This window comes from Chiloscyllium punctatum, chromosome 35, assembly GCF_047496795.1.
Source record: "Chiloscyllium punctatum isolate Juve2018m chromosome 35, sChiPun1.3, whole genome shotgun sequence".
NCBI classification, from domain to species: Eukaryota; Metazoa; Chordata; class Chondrichthyes; order Orectolobiformes; family Hemiscylliidae; genus Chiloscyllium; species Chiloscyllium punctatum.
Genome location: NC_092773.1, coordinates 50,788,082 through 50,806,000, shown reverse-complemented (window position 1 = coordinate 50,806,000; position 17,919 = coordinate 50,788,082).

Below are 17,919 nucleotides of genomic sequence, written 5' to 3'. Positions count from 1 at the left end.
CTGAATGATTGCAAGCGTTACACTCGAGACGTTGAATACATGAGTGAAGATCGTTGAATTAAACACATCCCGTCTGTTTCATTGAATGAGTGTGTGCAGTTTCTTACATTAATTCAATGCGTAAAACTCGTGGCATTGAATGACTGAGAGAAGTTGTACTCATTGAATTAACTTGAGCAGTTTGTTTCAATTCAGTGAATAGGTTAAGCTTCACACATCGAATGAATGAGAGAAGCTCTACTCATTGGGTTAACACGTGCAGAGACTTTCAATGAATCCAAGTGTGCAGTTTCATTCATTCAATCAATGCGTTGAACTCTTGGCACTGCATTTATGAGAGAAGGTCGACTCATTGATTAGCACGGTGCAGTTCGTTTCATTGAATGAATGAGTTAACCTTCTTCACACAATGGCAGGAGCTCTATTCCTATAATTAACACGTGGAGTGCAGTTTGATACATTCAATAAACTGCACTCACTCATTCAATGAAACGGACTGCTTGTGTTATGTCAATGAGTATAGCTTCTCTCATGTATGCAATGCGTCTATCATAACGCCTCCATTCAATCATTCAATGTGCATGAATTCAATTAATCAATACATTCTTCAATCATTGATTCAATGAATGAAACGTTATTAATTGATTTAAAGAAATGAACTTAAATCATTTATTTAGTGAATCCAATTGTTTAGTTAAATGCATGGGGTAAGTTTGCTTCATTGAATCAATAAAACGTTTCATTCATTGAAAGTACGATTGAGTCTATGATTCAATGAATGAGTGAATGCAGTTTCCTTCAGAAATGAATATGTTATGCTATTGTATTCATGAGAATAGCGCTAGGCATTGAAAAAAAAACGTTCAGCTTATTTCAGGGAATGAATGAATTCAGTTTGAGTCACTGAATAAGAGAAAGAATGCAATTTGTTTCAGTATACAAATGAGTGCTCTTCGATTCATTAAAGTGCATGAGTTAAGTTTGTTGCATTAAATCAATAAATACTTTTGAATCATTGAATATACGAATGTTTTAATGAAGTTTGATGCATTGAATGATTCGATGCATTTGGATTCATAAAATGAATGTGTTAAGTTTCTTCCACTGAATCAAAGAAAAACGTCTGATTCAATGTGCGATTGATGTTTGATTCAATGAATGAACGAATGCAGTTGTTTCATTGAATGAACACGTCAAGCTCGGCAACATGACTTCACGAGATAAGCTCTTCTCATTGAATTGACACGTCGAGTTTTTTGCATTGAGTTGAGTTTGATACAATGTATGCTGATTGTTAAGTGAACTCATGAGTGCTCTTTGATCTGTTAAATATTTGAGTTATGTTTGCTTCATTGAAACAAGAAATAACTTTTGATTTATTGAATGTGTCTTTGAAGTAGGATTCATTGAATGAAAGAATGCACTTTGATTCTTTGAAATAAGAAGTTAAGCTCCATGCATTGAATGTATAAGAAAAAATTTACTCATTGAATTAATCCACACCGATTGTTTCTTTGAATTCAATGTCTCCAGGTTAACACATTCATTCAATGGAACATACTGTATTCATTCACTGAATCAAGCTTCAATCAAACATTGTTCATTGATTCACTGAAACAAACTTAACACAAGATTTAATGAATCCAATAAGAATCGTTAATTCAATGATTCAAACTGCACTCAGTCAATCAATGAAACAAACTGCGCGTGTTATGTCAATGAGTTCGTCTTCTCTAATTCATGCAATGCTTCGGGCTGAACTCATTCATTCAAAGTATCAAAGTGTATTCATTCATTCAATCCTACATTCAATGAATCAAACGTTTTCTTTCAATCAGTGAAACAAACTTGTCTCATTCATACATAAAACAAACTGCACTCATTTATTTCCAACAAAAATGCATTCAGTCATTTAAAATTTCATTGAATCAAACTGAATTCATTCCTTCAGTCAATTCTTTCAATAAAACACACTGCACATGTTAATTCAATGAGTAAAGCTTTTGCCATTCATATAATGTGTCAACCTTAACTCACTTATTCAATGAGTCGACCTTCTCACATACATGCAGTGCCACGAGTTCAACCCATTGATCCAATGAAACTAACTGCACACATTCACTCAATGAATCACACTACTCGTGTTAACCCAATAAGTAGAGCTTCTCTCATTCATTCGATGTGTCAAGCTTATTTCATTCACACAATGAAACAATCTGCTCGTGCTAATTCATTGGGTACAACTTCTCTCATCCATTCACTCCCAGGCGTTTATCACATCGATTCAATGCAACAAACTGCACCTATTCATTCAAGGAAACCATGTTAATTCAAAGAGTAGAGTTTCGCTCAAGTATTCAATGCCTCTTCTGTAATGCTTCCATTCAATCAAGCAAATTGCATTCTTTCAATTATTGATACAAACTTCAATGAAATACACGGTATTAATTAATTAATTTGTTTATTTATTTAAATTTATAATTTATTTAAAGAAATAGTGAATCCAATGATCCAATGCGATAAAATCGAGGCACTGAATGAATGAAAGAATCTCGTGCAGTCTCTTTCGTTAGACGTGCAGTCTCTTTCATTGAATTAATGAGTACGGTTTGATTAACTAAATAAATGAGTTAAGTTTGTTTCCTTGAATTAATGATTCTAGATTGATGCAATAGATGACTGAATGCAGTTTGTTTCATTGAATGTATGAGTTAAGCTTCACACATTGATTAAATGAAAAAACTCTACTCATTGGGTTTACGCGTGCAGTTTCTTTGAATGAATGTGTGTCGATGAATCAATAAGTTGATCTCGTGGCACTGCATGTATGAGAGAAGCTCGACTCATTGATTATCACGTGCAGTTTGTTTTATTGAGTGAATGCGTGAGGATTGGTATATTGAATGAATCGCAGAAGCACTACTCGTTCAATTATCACATAAAGTGTGTTTCATTGAATGAATGAGTACCGCTTGATTGATGGCATAAATGTGCTAAGTTTGTTGCATTGAATCAATTAATAACGTTTGCTTCATTGAATCAAATGATAGAAGTTTGTATCAATGATTTAATTAATATGGTTTGTTTGATTGAATGAAATCGTTATAGTAGTGGTATTCATTACATGAGAGAAGCTCTAGCCATTGAATTAACCCATGCAGTCTGCTTCATTACTGAATGATTGCAAGCGTTACACTCGAGACGTTGAATACATGAGTGAAGATCTACTCGTTGAATTAACACATCCCGTCTGTTTCATTGAATGAGTGTGTGCAGTTTCTTACATTAATTCAATGCGTAAAACTCGTGGCATTGAATGACTGAGAGAAGTTGTACTCATTGAATTAACTTGAGCAGTTTGTTTCAATTGAGTGAATAGGTTAAGCTTCACACACTGAATGAATGAGACAAGCTCTACTCATTGGGTTAACACGTGCAGAGACTTTCAATGAATCCAAGTGTGCAGTTTCATTCATTCAATCAATGCGTTGAACTCTTGGCACTGCATTTATGAGAGAAGGTCGACTCATTGATTAGCACGGTGCAGTTTGTTTCATTGAATGAATGAGTTAACCTTCTTCACACATTGGCAGGAGCTCTATTCCTATAATTAACACGTGGAGTGCAGTTTGATACATTCAATAAACTGCACTCACTCATTCAATGAAACGGACTGCTTGGGTTATGTCAATGAGTATAGCTTCTCTCATGTAGGCAATGCGTCTATCATAACGCCTCCATTCAATCATTCAATGTGCATGAATTCAATTAATCAATACATTCTTCAATCATTGATTCAATGAATGAAACGTTATTAATTGATTTAAAGAAATGAACTTAAATCATTTATTTAGTGAATCCAATTGTTTAGTTAAATGCATGGGGTAAGTTTGCTTCATTGAATCAATAAAACGTTTCATTCATTGAAAGTACGATTGAGTCTATGATTCAATGAATGAGTGAATGCAGTTTCCTTCAGAAATGAATATGTTATGCTATTGTATTCATGAGAATAGCGCTAGGCAATGAAAAAAAAACGTTCAGCTTATTTCAGGGAATGAATGAATTCAGTTTGAGTCACTGAATAAGAGAAAGAATGCAATTTGTTTCAGTATACAAATGAGTGCTCTTCGATTCATTAAAGTGTATGAGTTAAGTTTGTTGCATTAAATCAATAAATACTTTTGAATCATTGAATATACGAATGTTTTAATGAAGTTTGATGCATTGAATGATTCGATGCATTTGGATTCATAAAATGAATGTGTTAAGTTTCTTCCACTGAATCAAAGAAAAACGTCTGATTCAATGTGCGATTGATGTTTGATTCAATGAATGAACGAATGCAGTTGTTTCATTGAATGAACACGTCAAGCTCGGCAACATGACTTCACGAGATAAGCTCTTCTCATTGAATTGACACGTAGAGTTTTTTGCATTGAGTTGAGTTTGATACAATGTATGCTGATTGTTAAGTGAACTCATGAGTGCTCTTTGATCTGTTAAATATTTGAGTTATGTTTGCTTCATTGAAACAAGAAATAACTTTTGATTTATTGAATGTGTCTTTGAAGTAGGATTCATTGAATGAAAGAATGCACTTTGATTCTTTGAAATAAGAAGTTAAGCTCCATGCATTGAATGTATAAGAAAAAATTTACTCATTGAATTAATCCTCACCGATTGTTTCTTTGAATTCAATGTCTCCAGGTTAACACATTCATTGAATGGAACATACTGTATTCATTCACTGAATCAAGCTTCAATCAAACATTGTTCATTGATTCACTGAAACAAACTTAACACAAGATTTAATGAATCCAATAAGAATCGTCCATTCAATGATTCAAACTGCACTCAGTCAATCAATGAAACAAACTGCGCGTGTTATGTCAATGAGTTCGTCTTCTCTAATTCATGCAATGCTTCGGGCTGAACTCATTCATTCAAAGTATCAAAGTGTATTCATTCATTCAATCCTACATTCAATGAATCAAACGTTTTCTTTCAATCAGTGAAACAAACTTGACTCATTCATACATAAAACAAACTGCACTCATTTATTTCCAACAAAAATGCATTCAGTCATTTAAAATTTCATTGAATCAAACTGAATTCATTCCTTCAGTCAATTCTTTCAATAAAACACACTGCACGTGTTAATTCAATGAGTAAAGCTTTTGCCATTCATATAATGTGTCAAGCTTAACTCACTTATTCAATGAGTCGACCTTCTCACATACAAGCAGTGCCACGAGTTCAACCCATTGATCCAATGAAACTAACTGCACACATTCACTCAATGAATCACACTACTCGTGTTAACCCAATAAGTAGAGCTTCTCTCATTCATTCGATGTGTCAAGCTTATTTCATTCACACAATGAAACAATCTGCTCGTGCTAATTCATTGGGTACAACTTCTCTCATCCATTCAGTACCAGGCGTTTATCACATCGATTCAATGCAACAAACTGCACCCATTCATTCAATGAAACCATGTTAATTCAAAGAGTAGAGTTTCGCTCAAGTATTCAATGCCTCTTCTGAAATGCTTCCATTCAATCAAGCAAATTGCATTCTTTCAATTATTGATACAAACTTCAATAAAATACACGGTATTAATTAATTAATTTGTTTATTTATTTAAATTTATAATTTATTTAAAGAAATAGTGAATCCAATGATCCAATGCGATAAAATCGAGGCACTGAATGAATGAAAGAATCTCGTGCAGTCTCTTTCGTTAGACGTGCAGTCTCTTTCATTGAATTAATGAGTACGGTTTGATTAACTAAATAAATGAGTTAAGTTTGTTTCCTTGAATTAATGATTCTAGATTGATGCAATAGATGACTGAATGCAGTTTGTTCCATTGAATGTATGAGTTAAGCTTCACACATTGATTAAATGAAAAAACTCTACTCATTGGGTTTACGCGTGCAGTTTCTTTGAATGAATGTGTGTCGATGAATCAATAAGTTGATCTCGTGGCACTGCATGTATGAGAGAAGCTCGACTCATTGATTATCACGTGCAGTTTGTTTTATTGAGTGAATGCGTGAGGATTGGTATATTGAATGAATCGCAGAAGCACTACTCGTTCAATTATCACATAAAGTGTGTTTCATTGAATGAATGAGTACCGCTTGATTGATGGCATAAATGTGCTAAGTTTGTTGCATTGAATCAATTAATAACGTTTGCTTCATTGAATCAAATGATAGAAGTTTGTATCAATGATTTAATTAATATGGTTTGTTTGATTGAATGAAATCGTTATAGTAGTGGTATTCATTACATGAGAGAAGCTCTAGCCATTGAATTAACCCATGCAGTCTGCTTCATTACTGAATGATTGCAAGCGTTACACTCGAGACGTTGAATACATGAGTGAAGATCGTTGAATTAACACATCCCGTCTGTTTCATTGAATGAGTGTGTGCAGTTTCTTACATTAATTCAATGCGTAAAACTCGTGGCATTGAATGACTGAGAGAAGTTGTACTCATTGAATTAACTTGAGCAGTTTGTTTCAATTCAGTGAATAGGTTAAGCTTCACACATCGAATGAATGAGAGAAGCTCTACTCATTGGGTTAACACGTGCAGAGACTTTCAATGAATCCAAGTGTGCAGTTTCATTCATTCAATCAATGCGTTGAACTCTTGGCACTGCATTTATGAGAGAAGGTCGACTCATTGATTAGCACGGTGCAGTTCGTTTCATTGAATGAATGAGTTAACCTTCTTCACACAATGGCAGGAGCTCTATTCCTATAATTAACACGTGGAGTGCAGTTTGATACATTCAATAAACTGCACTCACTCATTCAATGAAACGGACTGCTTGTGTTATGTCAATGAGTATAGCTTCTCTCATGTAGGCAATGCGTCTATCATAACGCCTCCATTCAATCATTCAATGTGCATGAATTCAATTAATCAATACATTCTTCAATCATTGATTCAATGAATGAAACGTTATTAATTGATTTAAAGAAATGAACTTAAATCATTTATTTAGTGAATCCAATTGTTTAGTTAAATGCATGGGGTAAGTTTGCTTCATTGAATCAATAAAACGTTTCATTCATTGAAAGTACGATTGAGTCTATGATTCAATGAATGAGTGAATGCAGTTTCCTTCAGAAATGAATATGTTATGCTATTGTATTCATGAGAATAGCGCTAGGCATTGAAAAAAAAACGTTCAGCTTATTTCAGGGAATGAATGAATTCAGTTTGAGTCACTGAATAAGAGAAAGAATGCAATTTGTTTCAGTATACAAATGAGTGCTCTTCGATTCATTAAAGTGCATGAGTTAAGTTTGTTGCATTAAATCAATAAATACTTTTGAATCATTGAATATACGAATGTTTTAATGAAGTTTGATGCATTGAATGATTCGATGCATTTGGATTCATAAAATGAATGTGTTAAGTTTCTTCCACTGAATCAAAGAAAAACGTCTGATTCAATGTGCGATTGATGTTTGATTCAATGAATGAACGAATGCAGTTGTTTCATTGAATGAACACGTCAAGCTCGGCAACATGACTTCACGAGATAAGCTCTTCTCATTGAATTGACACGTCGAGTTTTTTGCATTGAGTTGAGTTTGATACAATGTATGCTGATTGTTAAGTGAACTCATGAGTGCTCTTTGATCTGTTAAATATTTGAGTTATGTTTGCTTCATTGAAACAAGAAATAACTTTTGATTTATTGAATGTGTCTTTGAAGTAGGATTCATTGAATGAAAGAATGCACTTTGATTCTTTGAAATAAGAAGTTAAGCTCCATGCATTGAATGTATAAGAAAAAATTTACTCATTGAATTAATCCACACCGATTGTTTCTTTGAATTCAATGTCTCCAGGTTAACACATTCATTCAATGGAACATACTGTATTCATTCACTGAATCAAGCTTCAATCAAACATTGTTCATTGATTCACTGAAACAAACTTAACACAAGATTTAATGAATCCAATAAGAATCGTTAATTCAATGATTCAAACTGCACTCAGTCAATCAATGAAACAAACTGCGCGTGTTATGTCAATGAGTTCGTCTTCTCTAATTCATGCAATGCTTCGGGCTGAACTCATTCATTCAAAGTATCAAAGTGTATTCATTCATTCAATCCTACATTCAATGAATCAAACGTTTTCTTTCAATCAGTGAAACAAACTTGTCTCATTCATACATAAAACAAACTGCACTCATTTATTTCCAACAAAAATGCATTCAGTCATTTAAAATTTCATTGAATCAAACTGAATTCATTCCTTCAGTCAATTCTTTCAATAAAACACACTGCACATGTTAATTCAATGAGTAAAGCTTTTGCCATTCATATAATGTGTCAACCTTAACTCACTTATTCAATGAGTCGACCTTCTCACATACATGCAGTGCCACGAGTTCAACCCATTGATCCAATGAAACTAACTGCACACATTCACTCAATGAATCACACTACTCGTGTTAACCCAATAAGTAGAGCTTCTCTCATTCATTCGATGTGTCAAGCTTATTTCATTCACACAATGAAACAATCTGCTCGTGCTAATTCATTGGGTACAACTTCTCTCATCCATTCACTCCCAGGCGTTTATCACATCGATTCAATGCAACAAACTGCACCTATTCATTCAAGGAAACCATGTTAATTCAAAGAGTAGAGTTTCGCTCAAGTATTCAATGCCTCTTCTGTAATGCTTCCATTCAATCAAGCAAATTGCATTCTTTCAATTATTGATACAAACTTCAATGAAATACACGGTATTAATTAATTAATTTGTTTATTTATTTAAATTTATAATTTATTTAAAGAAATAGTGAATCCAATGATCCAATGCGATAAAATCGAGGCACTGAATGAATGAAAGAATCTCGTGCAGTCTCTTTCGTTAGACGTGCAGTCTCTTTCATTGAATTAATGAGTACGGTTTGATTAACTAAATAAATGAGTTAAGTTTGTTTCCTTGAATTAATGATTCTAGATTGATGCAATAGATGACTGAATGCAGTTTGTTCCATTGAATGTATGAGTTAAGCTTCACACATTGATTAAATGAAAAAACTCTACTCATTGGGTTTACGCGTGCAGTTTCTTTGAATGAATGTGTGTCGATGAATCAATAAGTTGATCTCGTGGCACTGCATGTATGAGAGAAGCTCGACTCATTGATTATCACGTGCAGTTTGTTTTATTGAGTGAATGCGTGAGGATTGGTATATTGAATGAATCGCAGAAGCACTACTCGTTCAATTATCACATAAAGTGTGTTTCATTGAATGAATGAGTACCGCTTGATTGATGGCATAAATGTGCTAAGTTTGTTGCATTGAATCAATTAGTAACGTTTGCTTCATTGAATCAAATGATAGAAGTTTGTATCAATGATTTAATTAATATGGTTTGTTTGATTGAATGAAATCGTTATAGTAGTGGTATTCATTACATGAGAGAAGCTCTAGCCATTGAATTAACCCATGCAGTCTGCTTCATTACTGAATGATTGCAAGCGTTACACTCGAGACGTTGAATACATGAGTGAAGATCTACTCGTTGAATTAACACATCCCGTCTGTTTCATTGAATGAGTGTGTGCAGTTTCTTACATTAATTCAATGCGTAAAACTCGTGGCATTGAATGACTGAGAGAAGTTGTACTCATTGAATTAACTTGAGCAGTTTGTTTCAATTGAGTGAATAGGTTAAGCTTCACACACTGAATGAATGAGACAAGCTCTACTCATTGGGTTAACACGTGCAGAGACTTTCAATGAATCCAAGTGTGCAGTTTCATTCATTCAATCAATGCGTTGAACTCTTGGCACTGCATTTATGAGAGAAGGTCGACTCATTGATTAGCACGGTGCAGTTTGTTTCATTGAATGAATGAGTTAACCTTCTTCACACATTGGCAGGAGCTCTATTCCTATAATTAACACGTGGAGTGCAGTTTGATACATTCAATAAACTGCACTCACTCATTCAATGAAACGGACTGCTTGGGTTATGTCAATGAGTATAGCTTCTCTCATGTAGGCAATGCGTCTATCATAACGCCTCCATTCAATCATTCAATGTGCATGAATTCAATTAATCAATACATTCTTCAATCATTGATTCAATGAATGAAACGTTATTAATTGATTTAAAGAAATGAACTTAAATCATTTATTTAGTGAATCCAATTGTTTAGTTAAATGCATGGGGTAAGTTTGCTTCATTGAATCAATAAAACGTTTCATTCATTGAAAGTACGATTGAGTCTATGATTCAATGAATGAGTGAATGCAGTTTCCTTCAGAAATGAATATGTTATGCTATTGTATTCATGAGAATAGCGCTAGGCAATGAAAAAAAAACGTTCAGCTTATTTCAGGGAATGAATGAATTCAGTTTGAGTCACTGAATAAGAGAAAGAATGCAATTTGTTTCAGTATACAAATGAGTGCTCTTCGATTCATTAAAGTGTATGAGTTAAGTTTGTTGCATTAAATCAATAAATACTTTTGAATCATTGAATATACGAATGTTTTAATGAAGTTTGATGCATTGAATGATTCGATGCATTTGGATTCATAAAATGAATGTGTTAAGTTTCTTCCACTGAATCAAAGAAAAACGTCTGATTCAATGTGCGATTGATGTTTGATTCAATGAATGAACGAATGCAGTTGTTTCATTGAATGAACACGTCAAGCTCGGCAACATGACTTCACGAGATAAGCTCTTCTCATTGAATTGACACGTAGAGTTTTTTGCATTGAGTTGAGTTTGATACAATGTATGCTGATTGTTAAGTGAACTCATGAGTGCTCTTTGATCTGTTAAATATTTGAGTTATGTTTGCTTCATTGAAACAAGAAATAACTTTTGATTTATTGAATGTGTCTTTGAAGTAGGATTCATTGAATGAAAGAATGCACTTTGATTCTTTGAAATAAGAAGTTAAGCTCCATGCATTGAATGTATAAGAAAAAATTTACTCATTGAATTAATCCACACCGATTGTTTCTTTGAATTCAATGTCTCCAGGTTAACACATTCATTCAATGGAACATACTGTATTCATTCACTGAATCAAGCTTCAATCAAACATTGTTCATTGATTCACTGAAACAAACTTAACACAAGATTTAATGAATCCAATAAGAATCGTCCATTAAATGATTCAAACTGCACTCAGTCAATCAATGAAACAAACTGCGCGTGTTATGTCAATGAGTTCGTCTTCTCTAATTCATGCAATGCTTCGGGCTGAACTCATTCATTCAAAGTATCAAAGTGTATTCATTCATTCAATCCTACATTCAATGAATCAAACGTTTTCTTTCAATCAGTGAAACAAACTTGACTCATTCATACATAAAACAAACTGCACTCATTTATTTCCAACAAAAATGCATTCAGTCATTTAAAATTTCATTGAATCAAACTGAATTCATTCCTTCAGTCAATTCTTTCAATAAAACACACTGCACGTGTTAATTCAATGAGTAAAGCTTTTGCCATTCATATAATGTGTCAAGCTTAACTCACTTATTCAATGAGTCGACCTTCTCACATACAAGCAGTGCCACGAGTTCAACCCATTGATCCAATGAAACTAACTGCACACATTCACTCAATGAATCACACTACTCGTGTTAACCCAATAAGTAGAGCTTCTCTCATTCATTCGATGTGTCAAGCTTATTTCATTCACACAATGAAACAATCTGCTCGTGCTAATTCATTGGGTACAACTTCTCTCATCCATTCAGTACCAGGCGTTTATCACATCGATTCAATGCAACAAACTGCACCCATTCATTCAATGAAACCATGTTAATTCAAAGAGTAGAGTTTCGCTCAAGTATTCAATGCCTCTTCTGAAATGCTTCCATTCAATCAAGCAAATTGCATTCTTTCAATTATTGATACAAACTTCAATAAAATACACGGTATTAATTAATTAATTTGTTTATTTATTTAAATTTATAATTTATTTAAAGAAATAGTGAATCCAATGATCCAATGCGATAAAATCGAGGCACTGAATGAATGAAAGAATCTCGTGCAGTCTCTTTCGTTAGACGTGCAGTCTCTTTCATTGAATTAATGAGTACGGTTTGATTAACTAAATAAATGAGTTAAGTTTGTTTCCTTGAATTAATGATTCTAGATTGATGCAATAGATGACTGAATGCAGTTTGTTCCATTGAATGTATGAGTTAAGCTTCACACATTGATTAAATGAAAAAACTCTACTCATTGGGTTTACGCGTGCAGTTTCTTTGAATGAATGTGTGTCGATGAATCAATAAGTTGATCTCGTGGCACTGCATGTATGAGAGAAGCTCGACTCATTGATTATCACGTGCAGTTTGTTTTATTGAGTGAATGCGTGAGGATTGGTATATTGAATGAATCGCAGAAGCACTACTCGTTCAATTATCACATAAAGTGTGTTTCATTGAATGAATGAGTACCGCTTGATTGATGGCATAAATGTGCTAAGTTTGTTGCATTGAATCAATTAATAACGTTTGCTTCATTGAATCAAATGATAGAAGTTTGTATCAATGATTTAATTAATATGGTTTGTTTGATTGAATGAAATCGTTATAGTAGTGGTATTCATTACATGAGAGAAGCTCTAGCCATTGAATTAACCCATGCAGTCTGCTTCATTACTGAATGATTGCAAGCGTTACACTCGAGACGTTGAATACATGAGTGAAGATCGTTGAATTAACACATCCCGTCTGTTTCATTGAATGAGTGTGTGCAGTTTCTTACATTAATTCAATGCGTAAAACTCGTGGCATTGAATGACTGAGAGAAGTTGTACTCATTGAATTAACTTGAGCAGTTTGTTTCAATTCAGTGAATAGGTTAAGCTTCACACATCGAATGAATGAGAGAAGCTCTACTCATTGGGTTAACACGTGCAGAGACTTTCAATGAATCCAAGTGTGCAGTTTCATTCATTCAATCAATGCGTTGAACTCTTGGCACTGCATTTATGAGAGAAGGTCGACTCATTGATTAGCACGGTGCAGTTCGTTTCATTGAATGAATGAGTTAACCTTCTTCACACAATGGCAGGAGCTCTATTCCTATAATTAACACGTGGAGTGCAGTTTGATACATTCAATAAACTGCACTCACTCATTCAATGAAACGGACTGCTTGTGTTATGTCAATGAGTATAGCTTCTCTCATGTATGCAATGCGTCTATCATAACGCCTCCATTCAATCATTCAATGTGCATGAATTCAATTAATCAATACATTCTTCAATCATTGATTCAATGAATGAAACGTTATTAATTGATTTAAAGAAATGAACTTAAATCATTTATTTAGTGAATCCAATTGTTTAGTTAAATGCATGGGGTAAGTTTGCTTCATTGAATCAATAAAACGTTTCATTCATTGAAAGTACGATTGAGTCTATGATTCAATGAATGAGTGAATGCAGTTTCCTTCAGAAATGAATATGTTATGCTATTGTATTCATGAGAATAGCGCTAGGCATTGAAAAAAAAACGTTCAGCTTATTTCAGGGAATGAATGAATTCAGTTTGAGTCACTGAATAAGAGAAAGAATGCAATTTGTTTCAGTATACAAATGAGTGCTCTTCGATTCATTAAAGTGCATGAGTTAAGTTTGTTGCATTAAATCAATAAATACTTTTGAATCATTGAATATACGAATGTTTTAATGAAGTTTGATGCATTGAATGATTCGATGCATTTGGATTCATAAAATGAATGTGTTAAGTTTCTTCCACTGAATCAAAGAAAAACGTCTGATTCAATGTGCGATTGATGTTTGATTCAATGAATGAACGAATGCAGTTGTTTCATTGAATGAACACGTCAAGCTCGGCAACATGACTTCACGAGATAAGCTCTTCTCATTGAATTGACACGTCGAGTTTTTTGCATTGAGTTGAGTTTGATACAATGTATGCTGATTGTTAAGTGAACTCATGAGTGCTCTTTGATCTGTTAAATATTTGAGTTATGTTTGCTTCATTGAAACAAGAAATAACTTTTGATTTATTGAATGTGTCTTTGAAGTAGGATTCATTGAATGAAAGAATGCACTTTGATTCTTTGAAATAAGAAGTTAAGCTCCATGCATTGAATGTATAAGAAAAAATTTACTCATTGAATTAATCCACACCGATTGTTTCTTTGAATTCAATGTCTCCAGGTTAACACATTCATTCAATGGAACATACTGTATTCATTCACTGAATCAAGCTTCAATCAAACATTGTTCATTGATTCACTGAAACAAACTTAACACAAGATTTAATGAATCCAATAAGAATCGTTAATTCAATGATTCAAACTGCACTCAGTCAATCAATGAAACAAACTGCGCGTGTTATGTCAATGAGTTCGTCTTCTCTAATTCATGCAATGCTTCGGGCTGAACTCATTCATTCAAAGTATCAAAGTGTATTCATTCATTCAATCCTACATTCAATGAATCAAACGTTTTCTTTCAATCAGTGAAACAAACTTGTCTCATTCATACATAAAACAAACTGCACTCATTTATTTCCAACAAAAATGCATTCAGTCATTTAAAATTTCATTGAATCAAACTGAATTCATTCCTTCAGTCAATTCTTTCAATAAAACACACTGCACATGTTAATTCAATGAGTAAAGCTTTTGCCATTCATATAATGTGTCAACCTTAACTCACTTATTCAATGAGTCGACCTTCTCACATACATGCAGTGCCACGAGTTCAACCCATTGATCCAATGAAACTAACTGCACACATTCACTCAATGAATCACACTACTCGTGTTAACCCAATAAGTAGAGCTTCTCTCATTCATTCGATGTGTCAAGCTTATTTCATTCACACAATGAAACAATCTGCTCGTGCTAATTCATTGGGTACAACTTCTCTCATCCATTCACTCCCAGGCGTTTATCACATCGATTCAATGCAACAAACTGCACCTATTCATTCAAGGAAACCATGTTAATTCAAAGAGTAGAGTTTCGCTCAAGTATTCAATGCCTCTTCTGTAATGCTTCCATTCAATCAAGCAAATTGCATTCTTTCAATTATTGATACAAACTTCAATGAAATACACGGTATTAATTAATTAATTTGTTTATTTATTTAAATTTATAATTTATTTAAAGAAATAGTGAATCCAATGATCCAATGCGATAAAATCGAGGCACTGAATGAATGAAAGAATCTCGTGCAGTCTCTTTCGTTAGACGTGCAGTCTCTTTCATTGAATTAATGAGTACGGTTTGATTAACTAAATAAATGAGTTAAGTTTGTTTCCTTGAATTAATGATTCTAGATTGATGCAATAGATGACTGAATGCAGTTTGTTTCATTGAATGTATGAGTTAAGCTTCACACATTGATTAAATGAAAAAACTCTACTCATTGGGTTTACGCGTGCAGTTTCTTTGAATGAATGTGTGTCGATGAATCAATAAGTTGATCTCGTGGCACTGCATGTATGAGAGAAGCTCGACTCATTGATTATCACGTGCAGTTTGTTTTATTGAGTGAATGCGTGAGGATTGGTATATTGAATGAATCGCAGAAGCACTACTCGTTCAATTATCACATAAAGTGTGTTTCATTGAATGAATGAGTACCGCTTGATTGATGGCATAAATGTGCTAAGTTTGTTGCATTGAATCAATTAATAACGTTTGCTTCATTGAATCAAATGATAGAAGTTTGTATCAATGATTTAATTAATATGGTTTGTTTGATTGAATGAAATCGTTATAGTAGTGGTATTCATTACATGAGAGAAGCTCTAGCCATTGAATTAACCCATGCAGTCTGCTTCATTACTGAATGATTGCAAGCGTTACACTCGAGACGTTGAATACATGAGTGAAGATCTACTCGTTGAATTAACACATCCCGTCTGTTTCATTGAATGAGTGTGTGCAGTTTCTTACATTAATTCAATGCGTAAAACTCGTGGCATTGAATGACTGAGAGAAGTTGTACTCATTGAATTAACTTGAGCAGTTTGTTTCAATTGAGTGAATAGGTTAAGCTTCACACACTGAATGAATGAGACAAGCTCTACTCATTGGGTTAACACGTGCAGAGACTTTCAATGAATCCAAGTGTGCAGTTTCATTCATTCAATCAATGCGTTGAACTCTTGGCACTGCATTTATGAGAGAAGGTCGACTCATTGATTAGCACGGTGCAGTTTGTTTCATTGAATGAATGAGTTAACCTTCTTCACACATTGGCAGGAGCTCTATTCCTATAATTAACACGTGGAGTGCAGTTTGATACATTCAATAAACTGCACTCACTCATTCAATGAAACGGACTGCTTGGGTTATGTCAATGAGTATAGCTTCTCTCATGTAGGCAATGCGTCTATCATAACGCCTCCATTCAATCATTCAATGTGCATGAATTCAATTAATCAATACATTCTTCAATCATTGATTCAATGAATGAAACGTTATTAATTGATTTAAAGAAATGAACTTAAATCATTTATTTAGTGAATCCAATTGTTTAGTTAAATGCATGGGGTAAGTTTGCTTCATTGAATCAATAAAACGTTTCATTCATTGAAAGTACGATTGAGTCTATGATTCAATGAATGAGTGAATGCAGTTTCCTTCAGAAATGAATATGTTATGCTATTGTATTCATGAGAATAGCGCTAGGCAATGAAAAAAAAACGTTCAGCTTATTTCAGGGAATGAATGAATTCAGTTTGAGTCACTGAATAAGAGAAAGAATGCAATTTGTTTCAGTATACAAATGAGTGCTCTTCGATTCATTAAAGTGTATGAGTTAAGTTTGTTGCATTAAATCAATAAATACTTTTGAATCATTGAATATACGAATGTTTTAATGAAGTTTGATGCATTGAATGATTCGATGCATTTGGATTCATAAAATGAATGTGTTAAGTTTCTTCCACTGAATCAAAGAAAAACGTCTGATTCAATGTGCGATTGATGTTTGATTCAATGAATGAACGAATGCAGTTGTTTCATTGAATGAACACGTCAAGCTCGGCAACATGACTTCACGAGATAAGCTCTTCTCATTGAATTGACACGTAGAGTTTTTTGCATTGAGTTGAGTTTGATACAATGTATGCTGATTGTTAAGTGAACTCATGAGTGCTCTTTGATCTGTTAAATATTTGAGTTATGTTTGCTTCATTGAAACAAGAAATAACTTTTGATTTATTGAATGTGTCTTTGAAGTAGGATTCATTGAATGAAAGAATGCACTTTGATTCTTTGAAATAAGAAGTTAAGCTCCATGCATTGAATGTATAAGAAAAAATTTACTCATTGAATTAATCCTCACCGATTGTTTCTTTGAATTCAATGTCTCCAGGTTAACACATTCATTGAATGGAACATACTGTATTCATTCACTGAATCAAGCTTCAATCAAACATTGTTCATTGATTCACTGAAACAAACTTAACACAAGATTTAATGAATCCAATAAGAATCGTCCATTCAATGATTCAAACTGCACTCAGTCAATCAATGAAACAAACTGCGCGTGTTATGTCAATGAGTTCGTCTTCTCTAATTCATGCAATGCTTCGGGCTGAACTCATTCATTCAAAGTATCAAAGTGTATTCATTCATTCAATCCTACATTCAATGAATCAAACGTTTTCTTTCAATCAGTGAAACAAACTTGACTCATTCATACATAAAACAAACTGCACTCATTTATTTCCAACAAAAATGCATTCAGTCATTTAAAATTTCATTGAATCAAACTGAATTCATTCCTTCAGTCAATTCTTTCAATAAAACACACTGCACGTGTTAATTCAATGAGTAAAGCTTTTGCCATTCATATAATGTGTCAAGCTTAACTCACTTATTCA